A 19,023-nucleotide genomic window follows, 5' to 3' on the forward strand; every position below is an offset into this window, starting at 1 on the left:
CTCAATGTTTTTAGTATGGTTAGATGGGGGACAATTTGGACTATAACATATCCTAAGGACATCCCCGTATCTCTAGTAGACACAGAGTTATGGGCCTGCAAAATATAGTCTAATGCATTTCCTATGGACGGGTTGTTTGTTTACGTTTAGCTTAATTACTCGGCCCTTGTTTGTCGTAGCTCATTATTTGTAGTATGGTTAGATGGGGGACAAATTGGACTATAACATACTCAAAGGACATCCCCGTATCTCCAATAGAAACAGAGTTACGAGCCTGCAAACTATAGTCTAATGCATTTCCTATGGAGGGGGTTTGTTTCGTTACGTTTTGCTTAAGTACTCGGCCCCTGTTTGTCGTAGCCCAAAGTTTTTAGTATGGTTAGATGGGGACAATTTGGACTATAACATATCCTAAGGACATCCCCGTATCTCTAGTAGACACAGAGTTATGGGCCTGCAAAATATAGTCTAATGCATTTCCTATGGACGGGTTGTTTGTTTACGTTTAGCTTAATTACTCGGCCCTTGTTTGTCGTAGCTCATTATTTGTAGTATGGTTAGATGGGGGACAAATTGGACTATAACATACTCAAAGGACATCCCCGTATCTCCAGTAGAAACAGATTTACGAGCCTGCAAAGTATAGTCTAATGCATTTCCTATGGAGGGGGTTTGTTTCGTTACGTTTTGCTTAAGTACTCGGCCCCTGTTTGTCGTAGCCCAAAGTTTTTAGTATGGTTAGATGGGGGACAATTTGGACTATAACATATCCTAAGGACATCCCCGTATCTCTAGTAGACACAGAGTTATGGGCCTGCAAAATATAGTCTACTGCATTTCCTATGGACGGGTTGTTTGTTTACGTTTAGCTTAATTACTCGGCCCCTGTTGGTCGTAGCTCAATGTTTTTAGTATGGTTAGATGGGGGACAAATTGGACTATAACATACTCAAAGGACATCCCCGTATCTCCAGTAGAAACAGAGTTAGGAGCCTGCAAAGTATAGTCTAATGCATTTTCTATGGAGGGGTTTGTTTTTTCACGTATTGCTTAATTACTTGACCCTGTTCTTTCGATTAAAAATAATAACATATCTTTAGTGTAGCGGTTATCGCATCCGCCTCACTCCCGGAAGGCCACAGGTTCGAAACCGCGAAGTTTTTTTTTATAATTATCCGAACATTTGTGTCAAGGTCACATTATTTACATCCCCGTATCTCTGGTAGAACCAGAGTTACGAGCCTCCAGAATTTAGTCTAATGTATTTCCTATGGAGGGGGTTTGTTTGTCTACGATTAGCTTAATTACTCGACTACTGTTTGTCGTAGCCCTAATTCTTGGTATGGCTAGATGAAGGACAAATTGGTCTATAACATACTCAAAGGACATCCCCGTATCTCCAGTAGAAACAGAGTTACGAGCCTGCAAAATTTATTTTCAAAAATCAAAAGTAACCTTCTAACAATAAGTGAGACAAAAAATAAGTTGACGACGATATTGCGGTAGCCTCAAGTTTAAAGTATCCTTGTATGGGGAGCAAAGAGTACTATAACATATCCAAAGGAGATCCCAGTATCTCTTGTAGAACAAGAGTTATGAGCCTCCAAAGTTTAGTGCAAAAATCATAAGTAACATAATAAAAATAAGTGAGACGATACAAAAGTTGACGAACATTTTGCTTAATATCTCGGACCCTGTTTGTCCTAGCTCAATGTTTTTAGTATGGTTAGATGGGGGACAATTTGGACTATAACATATCCTAAGGACATCCCCGTATCTCTAGTAGACACAGAGTTATGGGCCTGCAAAATATAGTCTAATGCATTTCCTATGGACGGGTTGTTTGTTTACGTTTAGCTTAATTACTCGGCCCCTGTTGGTCGTAGCTCAATATTTTTAGTATGGTTAGATGGGGGACAAATTGGACTATAACATACTCAAAGGACATCCCCGTATCTCCAGTAGAAACAGAGTTAGGAGCCTGCAAAGTATAGTCTAATGCATTTTCTATGGAGGGGTTTGTTTTTTCACGTATTGCTTAATTACTTGACCCTGTTCTTTCGATTAAAAATAATAACATATCTTTAGTGTAGCGGTTATCGCATCCGCCTCACTCCCGGAAGGCCACAGGTTCGAAACCGCGAAGTTTTTTTTTATAATTATCCGAACATTTGTGTCAAGGTCACATTATTTACATCCCCGTATCTCTGGTAGAACCAGAGTTACGAGCCTCCAGAATTTAGTCTAATGTATTTCCTATGGAGGGGGTTTGTTTGTTTACGATTAGCTTAATTACTCGACTACTGTTTGTCGTAGCCCTAATTCTTGGTATGGCTAGATGAAGGACAAATTGGTCTATAACATACTCAAAGGACATCCCCGTATCTCCAGTAGAAACAGAGTTACGAGCCTGCAAAATTTATTTTCAAAAATCAAAAGTAACCTTCTAACAATAAGTGAGACAAAAAATAAGTTGACGACGATATTGCGGTAGCCTCAAGTTTAAAGTATCCTTGTATGGGGAGCAAAGAGTACTATAACATATCCAAAGGAGATCCCAGTATCTCTTGTAGAACAAGAGTTATGAGCCTCCAAAGTTTAGTGCAAAAATCATAAGTAACATAATAAAAATAAGTGAGACGATACAAAAGTTGACGAACATTTTGCTTAATATCTCGGACCCTGTTTGTCCTAGCTCAATGTTTTTAGTATGGTTAGATGGGGGACAATTTGGACTATAACATATCCTAAGGACATCCCCGTATCTCTAGTAGACACAGAGTTATGGGCCTGCAAAGTATAGTCTAATGCATTTGCTATGGACGGGTTGTTTGTTTACGTTTAGCTTAATTACTCGGCCCCTGTTTGTCGTAGCTCAATGTTTTTAGTATGGTTAGATGGGGGACAAATTGGACTATAACATACTCAAAGGACATCCCCGTATCTCCAATAGAAACAGAGTTACGAGCCTGCAAACTATAGTCTAATGCATTTCCTATGGAGGGGGTTTGTTTCGTTACGTTTTGCTTAAGTACTCGGCCCCTGTTTGTCGTAGCCCAAAGTTTTTAGTATGGTTAGATGGGGGACAATTTGGACTATAACATATCCTAAGGACATCCCCGTATCTCTAGTAGACACAGAGTTATGGGCCTGCAAAGTATAGTCTAATGCATTTCCTATGGAGGGGTTTGTTTGTTTACGATTAGCTTAATTACTCGACTACTGTTTGTCGTAGCTCAATGTTTTTAGTATGGTTAGATGGGGGACAAATTGGACTATAACATACTCAAAGGACATCCCCGTATCTCCAGTAGAAACAGAGTTACGAGCCTGCAAAATATAGTCTAATGCATTTTCTATGGAGGGGTTTGTTTGTTCACGTATTGCTTAATTACTTGACCCTGTTCTTTCGATTAAAAATAATAACATATCTTTAGTGTAGCGGTTATCGCATCCGCCTCACTCTCGGAAGGCCACAGGTTCGAAACCACGAATTTTTTTTTTTTTGTTTGGAACATGCAAAGACCTTTATAATTATCCGAACATTTGTGTCAAGGTCACATTATTTACATCCCCGTATCTCTGGTAGAACCAGAGTTACGAGCCTCCAGAATTTAGTCTAATGTATTTCCTATGGAGGGGTTTGTTTGTATACGATTAGCTTAATTACTCGACTACTGTTTGTCGTAGCCCTAATTCTTAGTATGGCTAGATGGGGGACAAATTGGTCTATAACATACTCAAAGGACATCCCCGTATCTCCAGTAGAAACAGAGTTACGAGCCTGCAAAGTATATTTTCAAAAATCAAAAGTAACCTTCTAACAATAAGTGAGACAAAAAGTATGTTGACGACGATATTGAGGTAGCCTCAAGTTTAAAGTATCCTTGTATGGGGAGCAAAGAGTACTATAACATATCCAAAGGAGATCCCAGTATCTCTTGTAGAACAAGAGTTATGAGCCTCCAAAGTTTAGTGCAAAAATCATAAGTAACATAATAAAAATAAGTGAGACGATACCAAAGTTGACGAACATTTTGCTTAATATCTCGGCTCTACGACAAACAGGGGCCGAACCACCAACCTATTGGTTAACAGCCGAACGCGCTAACCATTGCGCCACGGAAGCCCAAAAATTAAATGCTCGTCAGGTATTGTGTAAAAACCTTGACTTTTTACGTCACATCTGAGACCTCACAACACCGTTCCCGGATGGGCTCGAACCACTAACCTATAGGTTAACAGCCGAACGCGCTAACCATTGAGCCACGGAAGCTCAGAAATTAAATGGTTGTCACGTATTGTGGAAAAGTTATGACCTTTTACGCTACATCTGAGACCCCACAACACCTCTCCCGGGTGGGCTCGTACCACCAACCTTTCGATTAACAGCTGATCGCGCTAACCATTGCGCCACGGAAGCCCAAAAATTCAATGTTCGACAGGTATTGTGGAAAAACTCTGACATTTTATGTTACATTTGAGACGACACAACACCGCTCCCGGGAGGGCTCAAACCACCAGTCTTTTGAATAGCAGCTGAACGCGCTAACCATTGCGCCACGGAAGCCCAAAAATTAAATGGTCGTCAGGTATTTTGGAAACACCTTGACCTTTAACGTCACATCTGAGACGTCACAATACCGCTCCCGGATGGGCTCGAACCACCAACCTATTGGTTAACAGCGGAACGCGCTAACCATTGAGCCACGGAAGCTCAGAAATTAAATGGTTGTCACGTATTGTGGATAAGTTTTGACTTTTTACGCTACATCTGAGACCCCACAACACCTCTCCCGGGTGGGCTCGAACCTTCAACCTTTCGATTAACAGCTGAACGCGCTAATCATTGCGTCACGGAAACCCAAAAATTAAATGTTCGTCAGGTATTGTGGAAAAACTCTGACATTTTACGTTACATCTGAGACCTCACAACACCGCTCCCGGATGGGCTCGAACCACCAACCTATTGGTTAACAGCCGAACGCACTAACCATTGAGCCACGGAAGCCCAAAGTTAAATGCTCGTCAGGTATTGTGTAAAAACCTTGACTTTTTACGTCACATCTGAGACCTCACAACACCGCTCCCGGATGGGCTCGAACCACCAACCTATTGGTTAACAGCCGAACGCGCTAACCATTGAGCCACGGAAGCTCAGAAATTAAATGGTTGTCACGTATTGTGGAAAAGTTTTGACTTTTTACGCTACATCTGAGACCCCACAACACCTCTCCCGGGTGGGTTCGAACCTTCAACCTTTCGATTAACAGCTGAACGCGCTAATCATTGCGCCACGGAAGCCCAAAAATTAAATGTTCGTCAGGTATTGTGGAAAAACTCTGACATTTTACGTTACATCTGAGACCTCACAACACCGCTCCCGGATGGGCTCGAACCACCAACCCATTGGTTAACAGCCGAACGCGCTAACCATTGCGCCACGGAAGCCCAAAAATTAAATGGTCGTCAGGTGTTGTGGAAAAAACCTTGACTTTTTACGTCACATCTGAGACCTCACAACACCGCTCCCGGATGAGCTCGAACCACCAACCTATTGGTTAACAGCCGAACGCGCTAACCATTGAGCCACGGAAGCTCAGAAATTAAATGATTGTCACGTATTGTGGATAAGTTTTGACTTTTTACGCTACATATGAGACCCTACAACACCTCTCCCGGGTGGGCTCGAACCTTCAACCTTTCGATTAACAGCCGAACGCGCTAACCATTGCCCCAAGGAACCCCAAAAATTAAATGTTCGTCAGGTATTGTGGAAAAACCTTGAATTTTTACGTTACATTTGAGATCCCACAACACCGCTCCCGGGTGGGCTCGAACCACCAACCTATTGGTTAACAGCCGAACGCGCTAATCATTGAGCCACGGAAGCTCAGAAATTAATTGTTGTCACGTATTGTGGAAAAGTTTTGACTTTTTACGCTACATCTGAGACCCCACAACACCTCTCCCGGGAGGGCTCAAACCACCAGTCTTTTGAATAGCAGCTGAACGCGATAACCATTGCGCCACGGAAGCCCAAAAATTAAATGGTCGTCAGGTATTTTGGAAAAACCTTGACTTTTAACGTCACATCTGAGACGTCACAATACCGCTCCCGGATGGGCTCGAACCACCAACCGATTGGTTAACAGCCGAACGCGCTAACCATTGAGCCACGGAAGCCCAAAGTTAAATGCTCGTCAGGTATTGTGTAAAAACGTTGACTTTTTACGTCACATCTGAGACCTCACAACACCGCTCCCGGATGGGCTCGAACCACCAACCTATTGGTTAACAGCCGAACGCGCTAACCATTGAGCCACGGAAGCTCAGAAATTAAATGGTTGTCACGTATTGTGGAAAAGTTTTGACTTTTTACGCTACATCTGAGACCCCACAACACCTCTCCCGGGTGGGCTCGAACCTTCAACCTTTCGATTAACAGCTGAACGCGCTAATCATTGCGCCACGGAAGCCCAAAAATTAAATGTTCGTCAGGTATTGTGATAAAAACTCTGACATTTTACGTTACATCTGAGACCTCACAACACCGCTCCCGGATGGGCTCGAGCCACACACCTATTGGTTAACAGCCGAACGCGCTAACCTTTGAGCCACGGAAGCTCAGAAATTAAATGGTTGTCAGGTATTGTGGATAAGTTATGACTTTTTACGTTACATCTGAGACCCTACAACACCTCTTCCGGTTGGGCTCGAACCACCAACCTTTCGGTAAACAGCCGAACGCGCTAACCATTGCGCCAAGAAAGCCCAATAATTTAATGGTCGTCAGGTATTGTGGCAAAACTTTGGCTTTCTACGGTACATTTGAGATCCCACACCAACCGCTCCCGGGTGGGCTCGAACCACCAACCTATTGGTTAACAGCCGAACGCGCTAACCATTGCCCCAAGGAACCAAAAAAATTAAATGTTCGTCAGGTATTGTGGAAAAACCTTGAATTTTTACGTTACATTTGAGATCCCACAACACCGCTCCCGGGTGGGCTCGAACCACCAACCTATTGGTTAACAGCCGAACGCGCTAATCATTGAGCCACGGAAGCTCAGAAATTAAATGGTTGTCACGTATTGTGGAAAAGTTTTGACTTTTTACGCTACATCTGAGACCCCACAACACCTCTCCCGGGTGGGCTCGTACCACCAACCTTTCGATTAACAGCTGAACGCGCTAACCATTGCGCCACGGAAGCCCAAAAGTTAAATGTTCGACAGGTATTGTGGAAAAACTCTGACATTTTATGTTACATTTGAGACCTCACAACACCGCTCCCGGATGGGCTCAAACCACCAACCTTTTGAATAGCAGCCGAACGCGCTAACCATTGCGCCACGGAAGCCCAAAAGCTAAATGCCCGTCAGGTATTGTGCAAAAACCATGACTTTTTACGTCACATCTGAGACCTCACAACACCGCTCCCGGATGGGCTCGAACCACCAACCTATTGGTTAACAGCCGAACGCGCTAACCATTGCGCCACGGAAGCCCAAAAGTTAAATGCTCGTCAGGTATTGTGCAAAAACCATGACTTTTTACGTCACATCTGAGACCTCACAACACCGCTCCCGGATGGGCTCGAACCACCAACCTATTGGTTAACAGCCGAACGCGCTAACCATTGAGCCACGGAAGCTCAGAAATTTAATGGTTGTCAGGTGTTGTGGAAAAACTTTGGCTTTCTACGTTACATTTGAGACCCCACAACACCTCTCCCGGGTGGGCTCGAACCACCAACCTTTCGATTAACAGCTGAACGCGCTAACCATTGCGCCACGGAATCCCAAAAATTAAATGCTCGTCAGGTATTGTGTAAAAACCTTGACTTTTTACGTCACATCTGAGACCTCACAACACCGCTCCCGGATGGGCTCGAACCACCAACCTATTGGTTAACAGCCGAACGCGCTAACCATTGCGCCACGGAAGCCCAAAAGTTAAATGCTCGTCAGGTATTATGTAAAAACCTTGACTTTTTGCGTCACATCTGAGACCTCACAACACCGCTCCCGGATGGGGTCGAACCACCAACCTATTGGTTAACAGCCGAACGCGCTAACCATTGAGCCACAGAAGCTCAGAAATTAAATGGTTGGCAGGTATTGTGGAAAACCTTGACTTTTTACGTCACATCTGAGACCTCACAACACCGCTCCCGGATGGGCTCGAACCACCAATCTATTGGTTAAAAGCCGAACGTGCTAACCATTGCGCCACGGAAGCCCAAAAGTTAAATGGTCGTCAGGTATTGTGGGAAAACTTTGGCTTTCTACGTTACATTTGAGATCACACAACACTGCTCCCGGATGGGCTCGAACCACCAACCTATTGGTTAACAGCCGAACGCGCTAACCATTGATCCACGGAAGCTCAGAAATTAAATGGTCGTCAGGTATTGTGGAAAAACTTTGACTTTTTACGTCACATCTGAGACCTCACAACACCGCTCCCGGGTGGGCTCGAACCACCAACCTTTCGATTAACAGCTGAACGCGCTAACCATTGCAACACGGAAGCCCAAAAATTAAATGTTCGTCAGGTATTGTGGAAAAACTTTGGATTTTTACGTTACATCAGAGATCTCACAACACCGCTCCCGGGTGGGCTCGAACCACCAACCTTTCGATTAACAGCTGAACGCGCTAACCATTGCAACACGGTAGCCCAAAAATTAAATGTTCGTCAGGTATTGTGAAAGACTTTGGCTTTTTACGTTACATTTGAAACTTCACAACACCGCACCCGGGTGGGCCTGAATCACCAACCTTTTCTTTAACATCCGAACGCGCTAACCACGGAGCCAAAGAAGCCCAAAAATTAAATGGTCGTCAGGTATTGTGGAAAAACTTTGACTTTTTACGTTACATCTGAGATCTCACAACACCGCTCCCGGATGGGCTCGAACCACCAACCTTTCGATTGACTGTCGAACGCGCTAACCATTGAGCCATGGAAGCTCAGAAAATAAATGGCCGTCAGGTATTATGGAAAAACTTTGACTTTTTACGTCACATCTGAGACCTCACAACACCGCTCCCGGGTGGGCTCGAACCACCAACCTTTCGATTAACAGCTGAACGCGCTAACCATTGCAACACGGAAGCCCAAAAATTAAATGTTCGTCAGGTATTGTGGAAAAACTTTGACTTTTTACGTTACATCAGAGATCTCACAACACCGCTCCCGGGTGGCCTCGAAATAACAACCTTTCGATTAACAGCTGAACGCGCTAACCATTGCAACACGGAAGCCCAAAAATTAAATGTTCGTCAGGTATTGTGGAAAAACTTTGGCTTTTTACGTTACATTTGAAACTTCACAACACCGCACCCGGGTGGTCCCGAACCACCAACCTTTTGTTTAACATCCGAACGCGCTAACCATGGAGCCAAAGAAGCCCAAAAATTAAATGGTCGTCAGGTATTGTGGAAAAACTTTGACTTTTTAAGTTACATCTGAGATCTCACAACACCGCTCCCGGATGGGCTACAACCACCAACCTTTCGCTTAACAGCCGAACTTGCTAACCATTGAGCCATGGAAGCTCAGAAAATAAATGGCCGTCAGGTATTGTGGAAAAACTTTGGATTTTACAATACATCTAAGACCTCACAACACCGCTCCCGGATGGGCTCTAACCACCAACCTTTCGGTTAACAGCCGAACGCGCTAACCATTGCGCAACGGAAGCCCAAAAATTAAATGTTCGTCAGGTATTGTGGAAAAGCTTTGGATTTTTACGTTACATTTGAGATCTCACAACACCGCTCCCGGGTGGGCTCGAACCACCAACCTTTCGGTTAACAGCCGAACGCGCTAACCATTGAGCCTTGGAAGCCCAAAAATTAAATGTTCGTCAGGTATTGTGGAAAAACTTTGGATTTTTACGTTACATCTGAGATCTCACAACACCGCTCCCGGGTGGGCTCGAACCACCAACCTTTCGATTGACAGTCGATCGCGCTAACCATTGAGCCATGGAAGCTCAGAAAATAAATGGCCGTCAGGTATTGTGGAAAAACTTTGGATTTTTACGTTACATTTGAGATCTCACAACACCGCTCCCGGGTGGGCTCGAACCACCAACCTTTCGATTGACAGTCAAACGCGCTAACCATTGAGCCATGGAAGCTCACAAAATAAATGGCCGTCAGGTATTGTGGAAAAACTTTGGATTTTTACGTTACATTTGAGATCTCACAACACCGCTCCCGAGTGTGCTCGAACCACCAACCTTTCTTTTAACAGCTGAACGCGCTAACCATTGCGCAACGGAAGCCCCAAAAATTAAATGTTCGTCAGGTATTGTGGAAAAACTTTGAATTTTTACGTTACATTTGAGATCTCACAACACCGCTCCCGGGTGGGCTCGAAATACCAACCTTTCGATTAACAGCTGAACGCGCTAACCATTGCAACACGGAAGCCCAAAAATTAAATGTTCGTCAGGTATTGTGGAAAAACTTTGGCTTTTTACGTTACATTTGAAACTTCACAACACCGCACCCGGGTGGGCCCGAACCACCAACCTTTTTTTTAACATCCGAACGCGCTAACCATGGAGCCAAAGAAGCCCAAAAATTAAATGGTCGTCAGGTATTGTGGAAAAACTTTGACTTTTTAAGTTACATCTGAGATCTCACAACACCGCTCCCGGATGGGCTCGAACCACCAACCTTTCGGTTAACAGCCGAACGCGCTAACCATTGTGCAACGGAAGCCCAAAAATTAAATGTTCGTCAGGTATTGTGGAAAAACTTTGGATTTTTACGTTACATTTGAGATCTCACAACACCGCTCCCGAGTGTGCTCGAACCACCAACCTTTCTTTTAACAGCTGAACGCGCTAACCATTGCGCAACGGAAGCCCCAAAAATTAAATGTTCGTCAGGTATTGTGGAAAAACTTTGGATTTTTACGTTATATTTGAGATCTCACAACACCGCTCCCGAGTGGGCTCGAACCACCAACCTTTCTCTTAACAGCTGAACGCGCTAACCATTGCGCAACGGAAGCCCAAAAATTATATGTTCGTCAGGTATTGTGGAAAAACTTTGAATTTTTACGTTACATTTGAGATCTCACAACACCGCTCCCGGGTGGGCTCGAACCACCAACCTTTCGATTAACAGCTGAACGCGCTAACCATTGCAACACGGAAGCCCAAAAATTAAATGTTCGTCAGGTATTGTGGAAAAACTTTGGCTTTTTACGTTACATTTGAAACTTCACAACACCGCACCCGGGTGGGCCCGAACCACCAACCTTTTGTTTAACATCCGAACGCGCTAACCATGGAGCCAAAGAAGCCCAAAAATTAAATGGTCGTCAGGTATTGTGGAAAAACTTTGACTTTTTAAGTTACATCTGAGATCTCACAACACCGCTCCCGGATGGGCTCGAACCACCAACCTTTCGGTTAACAGCCGAACGCGCTAACCATTGCGCAACGGAAGCCCAAAAATTAAATGTTCGTCAGGTATTGTGGAAAAACTTTGGATTTTTACGTTACATTTGAGATCTCACAACACCGCTCCCGAGTGTGCTCGAACCACCAACCTTTCTTTTAACAGCTGAACGCGCTAACCATTGCGCAACGGAAGCCCCAAAAATTAAATGTTCGTCAGGTACTGTGGAAAAACTTTGGATTTTTACGTTACATTTGAGATCTCACAACACCGCTCCCGAGTGGGCTCGAACCACCAACCTTTCTCTTAACAGCTGAACGCGCTAACCATTGCGCAACGGAAGCCCAAAAATTATATGTTCGTCAGGTATTGTGGAAAAACTTTGAATTTTTACGTTACATTTGAGATCTCACAACACCGCTCCCGGGTGGGCTCGAACCACCAACCTTTCGGTTAACAGCCGAACGCGCTAACCATTGAGCCATGGAAGCTCAGAAAATAAATGGTCGTCAGGTATTGTTGAAAAACTTTGACTTTTTACGTTACATTTGAGATCTCACAACACCGCTCCCGGGTGGGCTCGAACCACCAACCTTTCGATTGACAGTCAAACGCGCTAACCATTGAGCCATGGAAGCTCACAAAATAAATGGCAGTCAGGTATTGTGGAAAAACTTTGGATTTTTACGTTACATTTGAGATCTCACAACACCGCTCCCGAGTGTGCTCGAACCACCAACCTTTCTTTTAACAGCTGAACGCGCTAACCATTGCGCAACGGAAGCCCCAAAAATTAAATGTTCGTCAGGTATTGTGGAAAAACTTTGGATTTTTACGTTACATTTGAGATCTCACAACACCGCTCCCGAGTGGGCTCGAACCACCAACCTTTCTCTTAACAGCTGAACGCGCTAACCATTGCGCAACGGAAGCCCAAAAATTATATGTTCGTCAGGTATTGTGGAAAAACTTTGAATTTTTACGTTACATTTGAGATCTCACAACACCGCTCCCGGGTGGGCTCGAACCTCCAACCTTTCGGTTAACAGCCGAACGCGCTAACCATTGAGCCATGGAAGCTCAGAAAATAAATGGTCGTCAGGTATTGTTGAAAAACTTTGACTTTTTACGTCACATCTGAGACCTCACAACACCGCTCCCGGGTGGGCTCGAACCACCAACCTTTTGATTAACAGCTGAACGCGCTAAGCATTTCAACACGGAAGCCCAAAAATTAAATGTTCGTCAGGTATTGTGGAAAAACTTTGGATTTTTACGTTACATCAGAGATCTCACAACACCGCTCCCGGGTGGGCTCGAAATACCAACCTTTCGATTAACAGCTGAACGCGCTAACCATTGCAACACGGAAGCCCAAAAATTAAATGTTCGTCAGGTATTGTGGAAAAACTTTGGCTTTTTACGTTACATTTGAAACTTCACAACACCGCACCCGGGTGGGCCCGAACCACCAACCTTTTGTTTAACATCCGAACGCGCTAACCATGGAGCCAAAGAAGCCCAAAAATTAAATGGTCGTCAGGTATTGTGGAAAAACTTTGACTTTTTAAGTTACATCTGAGATCTCAGAACACCGCTCCCGGATGGGCTACAACCACCAACCTTTCGCTTAACAGCCGAACTTGCTAACCATTGAGCCATGGAAGCTCAGAAAATAAATGGCCGTCAGGTATTGTGGAAAAACTTTGGATTTTACAATACATCTAAGACCTCACAACACCGCTCCCGGATGGGCTCGAACCACCAACCTTTCGGTTAACAGCCGAACGCGCTAACCATTGCGCAACGGAAGCCCAAAAATTAAATGTTCGTCAGGTATTGTGGAAAAACTTTGGGTTTTTACGTTACATTTGAAACTTCACAACACCGCTTCCGGGTGGGCCCGAACCACCAACCTTTTGTTTAACATCCGAACGCGCTAACCATGGAGCCAAAGAAGCCCAAAAATTAAATGGTCGTCAGGTATTGTGGAAAAACTTTGACTTTTTAAGTTACATCTGAGATCTCACAACACCGCTCCCGGATGGGCTCGAACCACCAACCTTTCGGTTAACAGCCGAACGCGCTAACCATTGCGCAACGGAAGCCCAAAAATTAAATGTTCGTCAGGTATTGTGGAAAAACTTTGGATTTTTACGTTACATTTGAGATCTCACAACACCGCTCCCGAGTGTGCTCGAACCACCAACCTTTCTTTTAACAGCTGAACGCGCTAACCATTGCGCAACGGAAGCCCCAAAAATTAAATGTTCGTCAGGTATTGTGGAAAAACTTTGGATTTTTACGTTACATTTGAGATCTCACAACACCGCTCCCGAGTGGGCTCGAACCACCAACCTTTCTCTTAACAGCTGAACGCGCTAACCATTGCGCAACGGAAGCCCAAAAATTATATGTTCGTCAGGTATTGTGGAAAAACTTTGAATTTTTACGTTACATTTGAGATCTCACAACACCGCTCCCGGGTGGGCTCGAACCACCAACCTTTCGGTTAACAGCCGAACGCGCTAACCATTGAGCCATGGAAGCTCAGAAAATAAATGGTCGTCAGGTATTGTTGAAAAACTTTGACTTTTTACGTCACATCTGAGACCTCACAACACCGCTCCCGGGTGGGCTCGAACCACCAACCTTTCGATTAACAGCTGAACGCGCTAAGCATTTCAACACGGAAGCCCAAAAATAAAATGTTCGTCAGGTATTGTGGAAAAACTTTGGATTTTTACGTTACATCAGAGATCTCACAACACCGCTCCCGGGTGGGCTCGAAATACCAACCTTTCGATTAACAGCTGAACGCGCTAACCATTGCAACACGGAAGCCCAAAAATTAAATGTTCGTCAGGTATTGTGGAAAAACTTTGGCTTTTTACGTTACATTTGAAACTTCACAACACCGCACCCGGGTGGGCCCGAACCACCAACCTTTTGTTTAACATCCGAACGCGCTAACCATGGAGCCAAAGAAGCCCAAAAATTAAATGGTCGTCAGGTATTGTGGAAAAACTTTGACTTTTTAAGTTACATCTGAGATCTCAGAACACCGCTCCCGGATGGGCTACAACCACCAACCTTTCGCTTAACAGCCGAACTTGCTAACCATTGAGCCATGGAAGCTCAGAAAATAAATGGCCGTCAGGTATTGTGGAAAAACTTTGGATTTTACAATACATCTAAGACCTCACAACACCGCTCCCGGATGGGCTCGAACCACCAACCTTTCGGTTAACAGCCGAACGCGCTAACCATTGCGCAACGGAAGCCCAAAAATTAAATGTTCGTCAGGTATTGTGGAAAAACTTTGGCTTTTTACGTTACATTTGAAACTTCACAACACCGCACCCGGGTGGGCCCGAACCACCAACCTTTTGTTTAACATCCGAACGCGCTAACCATGGAGCCAAAGAAGCCCAAAAATTAAATGGTCGTCAGGTATTGTGGAAAAACTTTGACTTTTTAAGTTACATCTGAGATCTCACAACACCGCTCCCGGATGGGCTCGAACCACCAACCTTTCGGTTAACAGCCGAACGCGCTAACCATTGCGCAACGGAAGCCCAAAAATTAAATGTTCGTCAGGTATTGTGGAAAAACTTTGGATTTTTACGTTACATTTGAGATCTCACAACACCGCTCCCGAGTGTGCTCGAACCACCAACCTTTCTTTTAACAGCTGAACGCGCTAACCATTGCGCAACGGAAGCCCCAAAAATTAAATGTTCGTCAGGTATTGTGGAAAAACTTTGGATTTTTACGTTACATTTGAGATCTCACAACACCGCTCCCGAGTGGGCTCGAACCACCAACCTTTCTCTTAACAGCTGAACGCGCTAACCATTGCGCAACGGAAGCCCAAAAATTATATGTTCGTCAGGTATTGTGGAAAAACTTTGAATTTTTACGTTACATTTGAGATCTCACAACACCGCTCCCGGGTGGGCTCGAACCACCAACCTTTCGGTTAACAGCCGAACGCGCTAACCATTGAGCCATGGAAGCTCAGAAAATAAATGGTCGTCAGGTATTGTTGAAAAACTTTGACTTTTTACGTCACATCTGAGACCTCACAACACCGCTCCCGGGTGGGCTCGAACCACCAACCTTTCGATTAACAGCTGAACGCGCTAAGCATTTCAACACGGAAGCCCAAAAATAAAATGTTCGTCAGGTATTGTGGAAAAACTTTGGATTTTTACGTTACATCAGAGATCTAACAACACCGCTCCCGGGTGGGCTCGAAATACCAACCTTTCGATTAACAGCTGAACGCGCTAACCATTGCAACACGGAAGCCCAAAAATTAAATGTTCGTCAGGTATTGTGGAAAAACTTTGGCTTTTTACGTTACATTTGAAACTTCACAACACCGCACCCGGGTGGGCCCGAACCACCAACCTTTTGTTTAACATCCGAACGCGCTAACCATGGAGCCAAAGAAGCCCAAAAATTAAATGGTCGTCAGGTATTGTGGAAAAACTTTGACTTTTTAAGTTACATCTGAGATCTCAGAACACCGCTCCCGGATGGGCTACAACCACCAACCTTTCGCTTAACAGCCGAACTTGCTAACCATTGAGCCATGGAAGCTCAGAAAATAAATGGCCGTCAGGTATTGTGGAAAAACTTTGGATTTTACAATACATCTAAGACCTCACAACACCGCTCCCGGATGGGCTCGAACCACCAACCTTTCGGTTAACAGCCGAACGCGCTAACCATTGCGCAACGGAAGCCCAAAAATTAAATGTTCGTCAGGTATTGTGGAAAAACTTTGGCTTTTTACGTTACATTTGAAACTTCACAACACCGCACCCGGGTGGGCCCGAACCACCAACCTTTTGTTTAACATCCGAACGCGCTAACCATGGAGCCAAAGAAGCCCAAAAATTAAATGGTCGTCAGGTATTGTGGAAAAACTTTGACTTTTTAAGTTACATCTGAGATCTCACAACACCGCTCCCGGATGGGCTCGAACCACCAACCTTTCGGTTAACAGCCGAACGCGCTAACCATTGCGCAACGGAAGCCTAAAAATTAAATGTTCGTCAGGTATTGTGGAAAAACTTTGGATTTTTACGTTACATTTGAGATCTCACAACACCGCTCCCGAGTGTGCTCGAACCACCAACCTTTCTTTTAACAGCTGAACGCGCTAACCATTGCGCAACGGAAGCCCCAAAAATTAAATGTTCGTCAGGTATTGTGGAAAAACTTTGGATTTTTACGTTACATTTGAGATCTCACAACACCGCTCCCGGGTGGGCTCGAACCACCAACCTTTCGGTTAACAGCCGAACGCGCTAACCATTGAGCCATGGAAGCTCAGAAAATAAATGGTCGTCAGGTATTGTTGAAAAACTTTGACTTTTTACGTCACATCTGAGACCTCACAACACCGCTCCCGGGTGGGCTCGAACCACCAACCTTTCGATTAACAGCTGAACGCGCTAACCATTGCAACACGGAAGCCCAAAAATTAAATGTTCGTCAGGTATTGTGGAAAAACTTTGGATTTTTACGTTACATCAGAGATCTCACAACACCTCTCCCGGGTGGGCTCGAAATACCAACCTTTCGATTAACAGCTGAACGCGCTAACCATTGCAACACGGAAGCCCAAAAATTAAATGTTCGTCAGGTATTGTGGAAAAACTTTGGCTTTTTACGTTACATTTGAAACTTCACAACACCGCACCCGGGTGGGCCCGAACCACCAACCTTTTGTTTAACATCCGAACGCGCTAACCATGGAGCCAAAGAAGCCCAAAAATTAAATGGTCGTCAGGTATTGTGGAAAAACTTTGACTTTTTAAGTTACATCTGAGATCTCACAACACCGCTCCCGGATGGGCTACAACCACCAACCTTTCGCTTAACAGCCGAACTTGCTAACCATTGAGCCATGGAAGCTCAGAAAATAAATGGCCGTCAGGTATTGTGGAAAAACTTTGGATTTTACAATACATCTAAGACCTCACAACACCGCTCCCGGATGGGCTCGAACCACCAACCTTTCGGTTAACAGCCGAACGCGCTAACCATTGCGCAACGGAAGCCCAAAAATTAAATGTTCGTCAGGTATTGTGGAAAAACTTTGGATTTTTACGTTACATTTGAGATCTCACAACACCGCTCCCGAGTGTGCTCGAACCACCAACCTTTCTTTTAACAGCTGAACGCGCTAACCATTGCGCAACGGAAGCCCCAAAAATTAAATGTTCGTCAGGTATTGTGGAAAAACTTTGGATTTTTACGTTACATTTGAGATCTCACAACACCGCTCCCGGGTGGGCTCGAACCACCAACCTTTCGGTTAACAGCCGAACGCGCTAACCATTGAGCCATGGAAGCTCAGAAAATAAATGGTCGTCAGGTATTGTTGAAAAACTTTGACTTTTTACGTCACATCTGAGACCTCACAACACCGCTCCCGGGTGGGCTCGAACCACCAACCTTTCGATTAACAGCTGAACGCGCTAACCATTGCAACACGGAAGCCCAAAAATTAAATGTTCGTCAGGTATTGTGGAAAAACTTTGGATTTTTACGTTACATCAGAGATCTCACAACACCTCTCCCGGGTGGGCTCGAAATACCAACCTTTCGATTAACAGCTGAACGCGCTAACCATTGCAACACGGAAGCCCAAAAATTAAATGTTCGTCAGGTATTGTGGAAAAACTTTGGCTTTTTACGTTACATTTGAAACTTCACAACACCGCACCCGGGTGGGCCCGAACCACCAACCTTTTGTTTAACATCCGAACGCGCTAACCATGGAGCCAAAGAAGCCCAAAAATTAAATGGTCGTCAGGTATTGTGGAAAAACTTTGACTTTTTAAGTTACATCTGAGATCTCACAACACCGCTCCCGGATGGGCTACAACCACCAACCTTTCGCTTAACAGCCGAACTTGCTAACCATTGAGCCATGGAAGCTCAGAAAATAAATGGCCGTCAGGTATTGTGGAAAAACTTTGGATTTTACAATACATCTAAGACCTCACAACACCGCTCCCGGATGGGCTCGAACCACCAACCTTTCGGTTAACAGCCGAACGCGCTAACCATTGCGCAACGGAAGCCCAAAAATTAAATGTTCGTCAGGTATTGTGGAAAAACTTTGGATTTTTACGTTACATTTGAGATCTCACAACACCGCTCCCGAGTGTGCTCGAACCACCAACCTTTCTTTTAACAGCTGAACGCGCTAACCATTGCGCAACGGAAGCCCCAAAAATTAAATGTTCGTCAGGTATTGTGGAAAAACTTTGGATTTTTACGTTACATTTGAGATCTCACAACACCGCTCCCGAGTGGGCTCGAACCACCAACCTTTCTCTTAACAGCTGAACGCGCTAACCATTGCGCAACGGAAGCCCAAAAATTATATGTTCGTCAGGTATTGTGGAAAAACTTTGAATTTTTACGTTACATTTGAGATCTCACAACACCGCTCCCGGGTGGGCTCGAACCACCAACCTTTCGGTTAACAGCCGAACGCGCTAACCATTGAGCCATGGAAGCTCAGAAAATAAATGGTCGTCAGGTATTGTTGAAAAACTTTGACTTT

At 44.6% G+C, this 19,023-nt stretch overlaps 5 non-coding genes across 5 annotated transcripts; all 5 read right to left on the reverse strand.

The window, feature by feature from the left end:
- Positions 1-7,290: 7,290 nt before the first annotated feature.
- On the reverse strand, positions 7,291-7,363 carry TRNAS-GCU (transfer RNA serine (anticodon GCU)). Its single transcript has one exon. It is a non-coding gene; the product is annotated as a tRNA-Ser (tRNA).
- Positions 7,364-8,905: 1,542 nt separating this feature from the next.
- TRNAD-GUC (transfer RNA aspartic acid (anticodon GUC)) lies at positions 8,906-8,978 on the reverse strand. Its single transcript has one exon. It is a non-coding gene; the product is annotated as a tRNA-Asp (tRNA).
- Positions 8,979-9,933: 955 nt separating this feature from the next.
- On the reverse strand, positions 9,934-10,006 carry TRNAD-GUC (transfer RNA aspartic acid (anticodon GUC)). The gene has a single exon. It is a non-coding gene; the product is annotated as a tRNA-Asp (tRNA).
- Positions 10,007-10,080: 74 nt separating this feature from the next.
- On the reverse strand, positions 10,081-10,153 carry TRNAD-GUC (transfer RNA aspartic acid (anticodon GUC)). The gene has a single exon. It is a non-coding gene; the product is annotated as a tRNA-Asp (tRNA).
- A 1,841-nt stretch (positions 10,154-11,994) lies between these two features.
- Positions 11,995-12,067, reverse strand: TRNAD-GUC (transfer RNA aspartic acid (anticodon GUC)). Its single transcript has one exon. It is a non-coding gene; the product is annotated as a tRNA-Asp (tRNA).
- Between the last annotated feature and the right edge of the window lie 6,956 nt (positions 12,068-19,023).

The sequence above is a fragment of the Phalangium opilio genome, unplaced genomic scaffold (assembly GCF_054372755.1).
Source record: "Phalangium opilio isolate 3A_F unplaced genomic scaffold, DU_Popi_V2 ptg000082l_1, whole genome shotgun sequence".
NCBI classification, from domain to species: domain Eukaryota; kingdom Metazoa; phylum Arthropoda; class Arachnida; order Opiliones; family Phalangiidae; genus Phalangium; species Phalangium opilio.